The sequence below is a fragment of the Camelus dromedarius genome, chromosome 13 (assembly GCF_036321535.1).
Source record: "Camelus dromedarius isolate mCamDro1 chromosome 13, mCamDro1.pat, whole genome shotgun sequence".
Classification (NCBI taxonomy): domain Eukaryota; kingdom Metazoa; phylum Chordata; class Mammalia; order Artiodactyla; family Camelidae; genus Camelus; species Camelus dromedarius.
The window spans coordinates 4,460,323-4,470,201 of record NC_087448.1 but is presented as its reverse complement, the minus strand read 5'-3'; the positions used below and the strand labels follow the sequence as shown (position 1 = coordinate 4,470,201).

The following is a 9,879-nucleotide window of genomic DNA, read 5'->3' as shown; positions in this document are numbered from 1 at the left end:
GCTTCCGAGCGCGCTCGGCTCCTACCGCCAGCCCCGCCCCAGCCTAACGCGCGGGAGCCGGAGCTTTTCGCCTCAGCTTTCGAGCTTTCGAGCCCTTTACTTTCCGGTAAGACACCAATACGGTGAGAATGGGCCTGTCACGTTCTGGTGCGGATGAAACCGTGCCTTGGAACGGACTGACCGGCCACGTTGCTTTCTAGGAGCCGGTTCTGTCAGGCAGACCGGCCCGGTGTCAGGGTGACACCTGCGTCTCTGAGGTAGCCTCCCTCTGCGTGCAGCGGGCTCCGCCGCGCCTCGTGAAGTGGCGGCGAGGCTCGCGGGGCGCGCGGGAGGCGGAGAAGTGGAGCCGGAGCTCGACGCGGGGCCTCTGCGCCGGCCGTCGTTCCCAGCGTGTTGCGTTGTGAACTAGTGTCAGTCGTGTCTTAGGAGTGCGGACGCCAGGTCCGGAGGGGAGCAGGTGGCCGAGCAGGGTGCCTGCCGAGGTCGCAGAGCCCCTGCCAGGAACCGGTAAACCCCACCGAGCCCTAGCCGGGGAAGTCGTGGCCCTCAATGGTACAAACAGCGAAATGTCACTGCCAAGTCCCCCCAAGAGAAGAGGCGGCGTTACTTACTATTCACCGGTGCCTAGAAAACTCAGATGCCTCAATTTAAAAACTGAGTTCAGTAAAAGGCTTGACTCTAGGGGGCCAAGTCGAAGAAAAATTAGCAGTTTTCCTTTTGAACAAGCAATAACCTATTAAAAATAAAATTTAAAGAATTTATCTGCAATGGCATCAAAAACTATAAAATAATCAGGTATAAACTGTAACGAGTTACAAGATCCTGGTGATGAAATCCCTCAACCTTTGCTGAAAGGCAGACACAAGACCTGAATAAATGAAAAACATGTCATATTTTTGGGTGAGGTATCAGTACTGGAAATACGCCAATTCTTCCCAAGTCAGATTTCAAAATGAGTGCAGTTCTCATTAGAGTCCCAGATTCTCTTGGGGAAAAGTTGGAACTAACTGATTTTAAGTTCTGTATGGAAGATCACACAGTTGTGAATGAGCAAGAAAACCTTGAAAAGGAAGAGTAATAAGGGTTTGCCCTATGAAAAAAGTTAAACACCAAGAAATAGAAAAAACCATCAGTGAACTAGTAGGACAGATCTATTCCTTTTCTTGAGACAAATTTAAGTAAAATAATATTTAATAACGTAGAATGTACAGAATTACCTCATTATACTGGAAATATTTCTGTCAGTCTAATATTTTACATATGTAAATACAGATACACACACCTGGAATGATGACAACCTAATGTTAAAGACGGTTATTTCTGATTAGTTGGTCTGTCAGTTTCCTACAGTACGACAAACTGGTGACATAAAATAACAGAAAGCAGTTCTGGGGTCTAACAGGTCAAAACCAAATGTCGGCATGGTTTGTTCTCTTGGAGGCTCTGAGGAAGGGCCTATTCCATACCTCTGTCTTAGCTTAGGTGGATGGTTGCTGGCAATCCTTGACTTTCCTTGGTGTCCTGTGGCTTCCAATCTCAGTCTCTGTCTTCACATGGCACTCACTGTGCATCTGTCCTATATATGGATACCAACTCTTTAATTAGGACCCACCCTAATCCAGTATAACCTTATCTTAACTTAATTACATCTATACAGATCCTATTTCCAGCTAAGATCATGTGTCCAAGTGGACATGAATTTTGGAGGAATACTATTCTGTCTACTACAGCTGGGTTTAAAAATTTTTTTTCTTATTATTATTCTGCATGTCATGAATCCTTTATAATAAGTACATGATATTTTACAAAAAGGAATAAAAGGATGTTTCTTTTTAAAAGTACAGAAATGTGAGAAACCACAATCTATGATAAGGATGATGCATTAGTGGGAAAAGAATGTATTATTAATAAGTGTTCCTGGCATAATTAAAATAAAGACATTAAAAATAAAATACAGTTAATTTGGAGTTTTGGATCATAACAGGAATAAAATTAAGATGGATTGAAATCTAAGTACATGCAAAGGCATAAAATGTCACTTTTTAAAATAACTATGTAAGACATAAAATTAAGTGACTATGAAGCAGTGTTTTCACCACCAAGAGATTTGTTTTAAATCCTGTGTCCTAGTCCCAGAAATTCTCAGAGAGTGCTTGGGCCCCGGAATCTCCATTTTTATCAAGCACCCTGCACTTTCTCTTATAGTCACTCTGCCAACCACAGTTTGAGTAGTAGTGGTATCAATGAATAGGTTTATATATATATATATATATATATATATATATATATATCTACATAAATAAAAGACAAGACTTTGGGAGAAAATACTTGTAGTAATTAGCAAGCAAGGCATTAATATCTATATAATGAGTTTCTAATAATCAGTAAGAGAAAGACATCTCAATAGAAAAAAGAGGAACGGCTATAAACAAGCAATTCACAAAACAAATACAACTGATCCCCCCCCAAAAAAAAACAGGTAAAGCAATCTAAATCTCACTAATTACTAGGAAATGGGAATTTAAATTTAATAATGAGTATGTGTGTGTTTTTTGTAAGATTGACAATGATCTTAAAAATTACTAATAAGGTGTTAATAAGGGGAAGGGAAGAGGAGCTAAGACAAACACCCATGTATACTGTTAGTAATAGTTTATTACAACCTCTTTAGAGTGTAATTTGGCCATGTCTACCAGTACTTTAAGTTTTTACATCCCATGTCCTAGCCATCTCACTTTGAAGAGTCTGTCCCACAGATATAACAGCACAATCTATATGATATAACAGTGTGCAATGATATTCATTGTGGCATTGTTTGGATGGCAGATAGTCTGAATGTTAAAAGATAAAAAGTCTGTGTGCACCCACAAATGCAACACAATGGAGATCTATATGAACTGATTTGCAAATATGCCCTTAGTATAATTATGGCTATTAGATGAGAAAAGAAAGTTGTAGAAAAATGTGCAGAGTGCAATCTCATTTTTGTTTCTAAAAGCATATTTGCATGTTTATATTTACCTGTGTAAATGATACCTACATATTACAGAGAAGGGTCTAGAATTGAAGGAGTAAGCTGGGGAACTTAGTCTGAAGTTGCTTGCAAAGTGAGTAATCTATTTTATTTAGCTAATTATGGAACTTTTAAAGGAAGATGATATTTATCCCACTCAAGCCGTATCTTTTTGGTGCCCCTGAAAAAAAGAAAAAAGAAAAAGAAAAGAAAAACCTGGGAGAAAAAAATGCATCAAACCACTCGAATTACTAGGGATTATCTCTGAGGATGCACCAAAGCAATAAGGGACACACACACAATTTACTCTTCCACTTTATAATTATCATAATCTCAGCATTGCACATTCCTTCAACTTACCTTACCTACAGAGGAACAAAGATCAGCATTTATCAGACTTCCTACCAGAAACCATGCAAGGAAGAAGACACTGGGGTGAAATATTCAGAGTTTTGAAAGGGGAAAAAAAATACACTAACCTTGAATTCTGCACTTAGCAAAACTGTCCTTCAAAAGTAAAGGAGAAATACAGACTTTCTCAGATAAACAAAAACTGAGAAAATTTGTCACCAGTAGACCTGCCATGCAAGAAATATTTTAAAAAGCTCTTCATAGAGAAGAAAAAGGATGAGGGTCAGAAACTCAGATCTGTGTAAAGAAAGGGAGTCAGAGAAGAAATAAGTGAGAGCGTTACGTTGTCCTTGGAAGCCCTTGGCATTGACAGTGTTGAATAGTACCTGAACCCCGAGCTCCTGGAAAACAGTGAAGGTTAAGAGATCTCCCATCCTTTGTGTTCAGAGAAAATGTCTCACTGCAAGAAACCCCTCCTCCCCGTGTGAGTAGACACATCTCACAGGAGCACCCTCCCCACCTCCGCTTGATTAGTTAGGAAAAGGCCAGACACAGACCTTCCACGTTCCCAATCTTTGCCTCGTAAACGAGCTGAACTGTGTTGTCACCACTGATCAGTGGGAACCAAATGCATTAGTCAGACTTTGGTTAAGCTCTCCTGCCCTGGACGCCTTAACTTTGCCCACCCTCCGCCTGAGCCAGCAGACAGCCCCTCCTGAGAAGAGGCTGGCCCCAGTAGAACATTCTCTGATCTACTATCTGATTGATCATGCCCCTTTTTCCCTCCACTCCCCCATATCTGCATCTTTCTAACCTTGTTTACTCCTTGTATAAAAGAAAACCCCTTTTTGCCTGACTGGAGAAGCCTGCAGATCTTATGGTTATGGCACTGCCTACTTCCATAGTCTCCCTCCCCCTATTGTGAGAGTCTTCCTCCCCGCTCCTCACCCCTTGCAATAATTCTTTTGAGTAAAGCTTCCCCTTACTAAGTCAAGATTTGGCCGGAATCTTTTGCTGGGTTGGCATTTATTGTGACATATTTCAAAATGGCTACTCCCCTCACCCCATCCAAACAAGGGGATTTTTCTCTTGTCCTCGCTGTGAGAACCTGGTGGGGGTGGCAGAGGTAAAATCCAGGAAAATGTGGGGGATCCTTGCTTAGATGGTTAGTTCATCCTCAGTATCCAGCAGTTTGTTGCAGATACCATGTAAGTGTTCCTTCCTGTTCCTGGCTCCAGTGGCTTCTGCTTCAGGCAAGCAGGTCTGTGTGGTCCATGTTCTCTGTCCTCACCTGTCTCTCCAGCTTTCACAGTGGTGGTTTATCCTGGAAGCTCAATTCTCTAAGATCTAAGAAAAGTCATTGATTTTCTGTTTGTTCAGCTTTTTTCTTGCTGTGAGGGATGGAGATGTGATTTCCAAGGTTCTTGTTCTGTTTTTACATTTAAATAATGGTTTTAATTCCCACAAGAATTATACACTAGTAACCTATGAATTCACCTATTTCTTTCAAATAACACTATTTTTTAAAATGTGCCTGAGTTGCATCCCATCTCTGGATTTCTTTTCCCCATTTAGTGAGTGGTCTTTTCTTAAAAACAAACAAACAAACAAACAAACAGAAAAACCTGGATTCAATCCCTAGTACCTCCGTTAAAAACAAATAAATAAACCTAATTACTTCCCCTCAAATAAAAAAATTAGAAATTAAAAAATAAAAACAAACAAAAAATTACAAAAATTTAAAAATTTGGGGGGGAAGATATAGCTCAATGGTAGAGTACATGCTTAGCAGAAGGTCCTGGGTTCAATCCCTAGTACCTCCATTAATTAAATAAACCTAATTACCTCCCCACTCCAAAACAAAACAAGTTGACAGATTCAAGAGTCCCAAAAGTTTGTGTCTCACTACCAGCCTGTTGCTAGTTAGCCAATCCTTTTTGAAGGAGAGATTCTAAGAATGGCCTCCTCTCCTGTCTTCTTTCCTTTCAGTCCACAGTTAAGTTAAACGTAAACTCAGTGCTTTGTGGTGTTTATGGGCAGACGGGATTAGCATTTATTGGCAAATTACAGTGCCCTAAGGACAGTGCTAAGTGCTCCTCAAGCTTCAGCGTGCACCTGAAGCAGCTAGAGCTCTGGCTTAAATGCAGATTCTGGCTCAGTTGGTCAGGGGGAGGTCTGAGTTCCAGCATTTCTGACAAGGTGGTGCCCAGGTTGCTGATCTATGGCCACACTTGTCTCCGTTAATCCCTACTTACGTATAAGTACTCTGAGACTGAAGAGGTGAAATAAAAAAGCTTTTACACAGCTTCCCAGCTAGTCAGTGTTTAAATCCAGGTTCTTCAGACTTCAGAAGTGGCAAAGGGATCCCTGTGGTTAATTATCCCGTCTTCCCACAATCACAGCCCTTTATTTAGATCTCTGTTTAGGACATGGTTGTTAGTTGAGTTGTGTCCCCTAACCCCATACCTGTGACTGTCCTTAATTTGAAAATAGGATCTTTGCAGATATAGTCAAGTAAAATGAGATCAAACTAGAGTAGTGAGACCCGAAATCCAATATGAGCTATGTCCTTATAAGCAGAGGAGAGCAACACAGACACACGAAGAGGAGCAGGCCAGGTGAATCTGAAGCCAAGATTAGAGTGATACAGCCACCAGACAAGGAACCCCAAGGATTGTGAGCCACCCGCAGAAGTTGGAAAAGCCTGGAAAGGATTCACCCCTAGAGGCTTCAGAGAATGTGCCTGTGCCAGCACCTTGATTTGGGACTTCTCACCTCCATAACTGCCAAACAATGCAATTCTGTTGTTTTAAGCCTCCAAGTTTGAGATCATTTGTTACAGCAGCCATCGGAGACTAATAAAAACACTTAGTGCAATACCTTGGTTTTCCAGGTCTCTGAGCGAAGCTCACTGCCATGCTGGACTGTCATCACGCATGTTCAGTGGCTGCCAAAAATACTTCACAACAGCACAAGCTCTCATCCTCCTTTGCTTACTTGGATTAAGAAAATTAGAAAAAAAAATGTTCACATTATGAAAGTAAATCAGTCTTATTGTACATGAGAGCAGAGAAGCCCCTGCTTTGCTTTTGTTTACAAATACTTTTAAAGTAAACCCTATTTTCCAAGAAAAAATTTTTTCTCCACAGGGAACACATTTTGTATGCATGTGATTAATTGCCTGGATATTTGCTCAAGAACTGTACTGCTAAGCAAGTGTTTATCATCCCCAAATCTCATGACATTTAAAAAAGAAAAACTTCTTGGGGTTGCCTTATATTTGCTCCTCAAAAACATCTGTGCTGCAGAAACTTAAAATTCAGAACCAAGTTTTATTTCATTCCTCTTCTGAAATCAAGTACAGTATTTTGGCATTAGTTGACCTCAAATGAAGATGAAATAGACTAGGAATGAATTTTTCCTCTTTGCTCCCCATTTAAAAGTCCATAGTAGTAGGGAAAAAAAGAATGTTCCTATTCCTGCTGCTGTGTAATAAATGACCCAAAAACTTAGCGTCAATAAAACAACCATTTTGTTATGCTCAGAGATACTGTGGGTTAGGAATTCAGGCACCGTACAGTGGTGGGAATGGCTTGTCTCTGGTCCCCAGTGTCTTGGGGCTGAGCTAAGGAGACTCAATGGCAGAAAGCAGAAGGGGGACTGTGACTCAGTAGCCAGAGGCCACAGGGACTCACATAAAGCTGTTGCCTGGAACCTCCCTGAGGCTATCAGCTGCATCACCTGTATGTGGCCTGGGCTTCCTCACAACATGGCAGCCTCACAGCAGCTCAGTGCTCCAAATGTGAGTGTCACAAGAGAATAAGAGGGGCAGAGACTACCTAGCCTTTTCTCACATACCTTCAGCAGCTGTGTCATCACTTCTGTGCATTCCGTTGGTGACAAAGAAATCACTAAGGCTGGCCCAGACTGAAGGGGAGGAGCCTGGGACACCACCTCTTGATGAGTGTTCAACAGAATGCGCCAATGTGTGTAAAAGTCTTCACAATACATTTTACCAATGAATTTTTCAAGTATCATATAATGAAAATAGTGCCACATGCTAGTTGAAAGCTACTCTCCAGTTTCTGTTTGATTTTGAGTAAGATATTGCCCCTCTATAGCCCTCACATTCCTCAACTGCAGGATGAAGGGCTGTATTAGGTGGATGCACAGCTCCTTTGCAGAGCTATGATTTTATGGTTCTTCCTGTAATTGTACCAGTTGAAATGTTGGACATTCTAGTTTGAATTTTACTGCTGACATTTATCTGTTACACTATTTAATGTTGTATTTCTATGTTTCGAATATTTTTTTAAAGTCTTTGATTATACAATCTGTTTTCTTTGCTTTTTGTATAGAGTCTTTTTATTTAAGGTGCATATTCTTGTTTTATTGGCTACTTTGATAAATATAATATTACACTTACTTTTACTGCTTTATTTTTTTAGATGGCAGTGATGAGATCAGATCCTTCCTCTGCCCTCCTTTTCGTCTATAACCTGATCTTAATAATGTATTTCCTAGCATGTGCATTTGAGCAGTATAATCTGCTTGCACTTCTCATACTTGGTGTGGCAGCTTTAAATCACATCCTCCGACTAGGGTAATGGTCAGATGGACCCTACCTCCCATTTTCTCCGGCTGCCCCTATTTGTTACTTGTGTCATGTCTGTATCCTCAGTGCAGATGGACTTTAGGCTCTTTCCCTCCTGCTTCGTCACAACGGCACCTTCACTGCCATTCTTGCTGCGGTGGTTTTGCTTAACTGAAGTTCACCCTTTGAGGGTTCCTCAAGAATGTCTCTTGGGAGTCATGGTCCCTGAGTTTGTGCAATTTCAAAACTCTCTATCACCTTTACATTTGAAGCGCAACTTGGCTGGATATAAAATCTTCGGGTCGTGGGGTTGGTGCTGTTTGTTTGTTTTTAACCTTAGAGTTATTGTTCCATTGTCTTCTGGGGTTGACTATTGCTGGGAGGAAATCAGAAGCCAGGCGGGTCTTTCTGCCTACTTACCGAAAGGACTCTTTCTTTAAGTTCAGATAACTTTACTAGAATGTGTATCTATATTATCAGTTTCTCAGATGTAATGTGTGCTTTTCTCACTTAAAATCATGTTTTCTTTTATCTGAGAAAAGATTGTTTTTAACTATGCGTTTAAGTATATATTCTATCCCATTACTATTGACATCATTATTGTTGTCATTACAGGTGGGGAGTTCTAACCACGTGTACCTTGTGTCCCTTTGCAGTCTCTGGTCGCTTTCATCTTCCCTCTAATCCTTTTAAACTTATAATTTCCATTATTTACTTTTCTAATTTTTATTTTTTATTTCCCTCACTATGTTTTCAACAGCATCTCTTATCCCTTGTTTGCCTCCCAATGTATCTTCTTTATCTGATTTTTTTCTTTTATTTTTGTCTCATCTTGCTGTTTCTTACTTGCATTCTCGTGTTTCTCTTAAGGTGTCTTCATAGAGACTGTTTCCATATTAGATTTCTTTCTTTCTTTTTTTAAGAATGAGAATATTCCTTAGTTACTGGTATCAAATAATCTCTGATGTATTTTAAAGGAAAAAAAAAAAACAACAGAGCCGTGTATCACTAATTGAATAAAATTGGGAAAAGAAAGAAGAATTATAAGTGTGTTTGTACATTCAGAAAATATTCTCTGAAAGAATATCCAAGAAATTGTGACATTATTGCCCTCCAGATGGGGAACATGCATGTTTGGAAGATACAGTGTAAAGGGAGTTTTTTTGTTGTTGTTGTATGCCTTTTGTAGCTTTTGAATTTCAAGCCATATAAAAAGTATTATCATTTCAAATGAAACCAACTTGATCCTAAAAACTTAGGTCAGCTAGAAATACATATGTGCTCAAATACTTATGACAGATTTTTAAAGTAAGAGTTAAAAATAATGTTAGCAAGAGGCCCCTTGCTTCATTAGACATCAAAGTGTTTTATAGATTTCTTGAATTGAGTGGGTTTAGGCCAAGGCTAGAGAGACAAATGAATAGGTCAGAATAGAAATGGGAGAACTGTCCTTGCCCCAAACGAAGCTCAACCCCTGAACTGGGTTCAGATCCTGTTCCTTTTGTTTCTGATTTTATATCCCTCATCTGCATGGTTCATTTTTTCTTTCTCCTTGGTTACTTCATCAGCGTGCAAACATGCTGAATTAGTTTCCATTAAAAAAAAATAGTCCCTGATTCTACACACCTTCTCCAAACAGCCTCCAAACACCTACTTCTGTTTCCAGTGTTCTGTGCTTCACCCCTGTTCTCGTCTCCCCATACTCAGCTGGGAACCCTCTCCTCCTGCAACAGTTCTTATCTGTGTTGCCAATGACCTTGAGCTCACGAACCCAGCGACCCATTTGCAGTCTTGACCTTAGCCACCCCTCAGCAGCTTGAAGGAGCAGATCCTTCCTTCTTTCTTAACACACTGTCCTCTCTCCATCTCAGGGCACCACACCCTGCCCTCCCTCACTGGTCATTCCTCTGCATTCTCCTTC

At 40.4% G+C, this 9,879-nt stretch overlaps 1 long non-coding RNA gene across 5 annotated transcripts in view; it reads left to right on the top strand.

Annotated features, from left to right (window-relative positions):
• Positions 1-26: 26 nt before the first annotated feature.
• The window catches only part of LOC116157130 (uncharacterized), a 175,787-nt gene continuing 165,934 nt past the window's right edge, over positions 27-9,879 (top strand). For all 5 annotated transcript variants that reach the window (XR_010383567.1, XR_010383569.1, XR_010383568.1 and 2 more), the window contains exon 1: positions 27-106. This is a non-coding gene — a long non-coding RNA (uncharacterized LOC116157130). The remainder of the gene's footprint in view (positions 107-9,879) is intronic.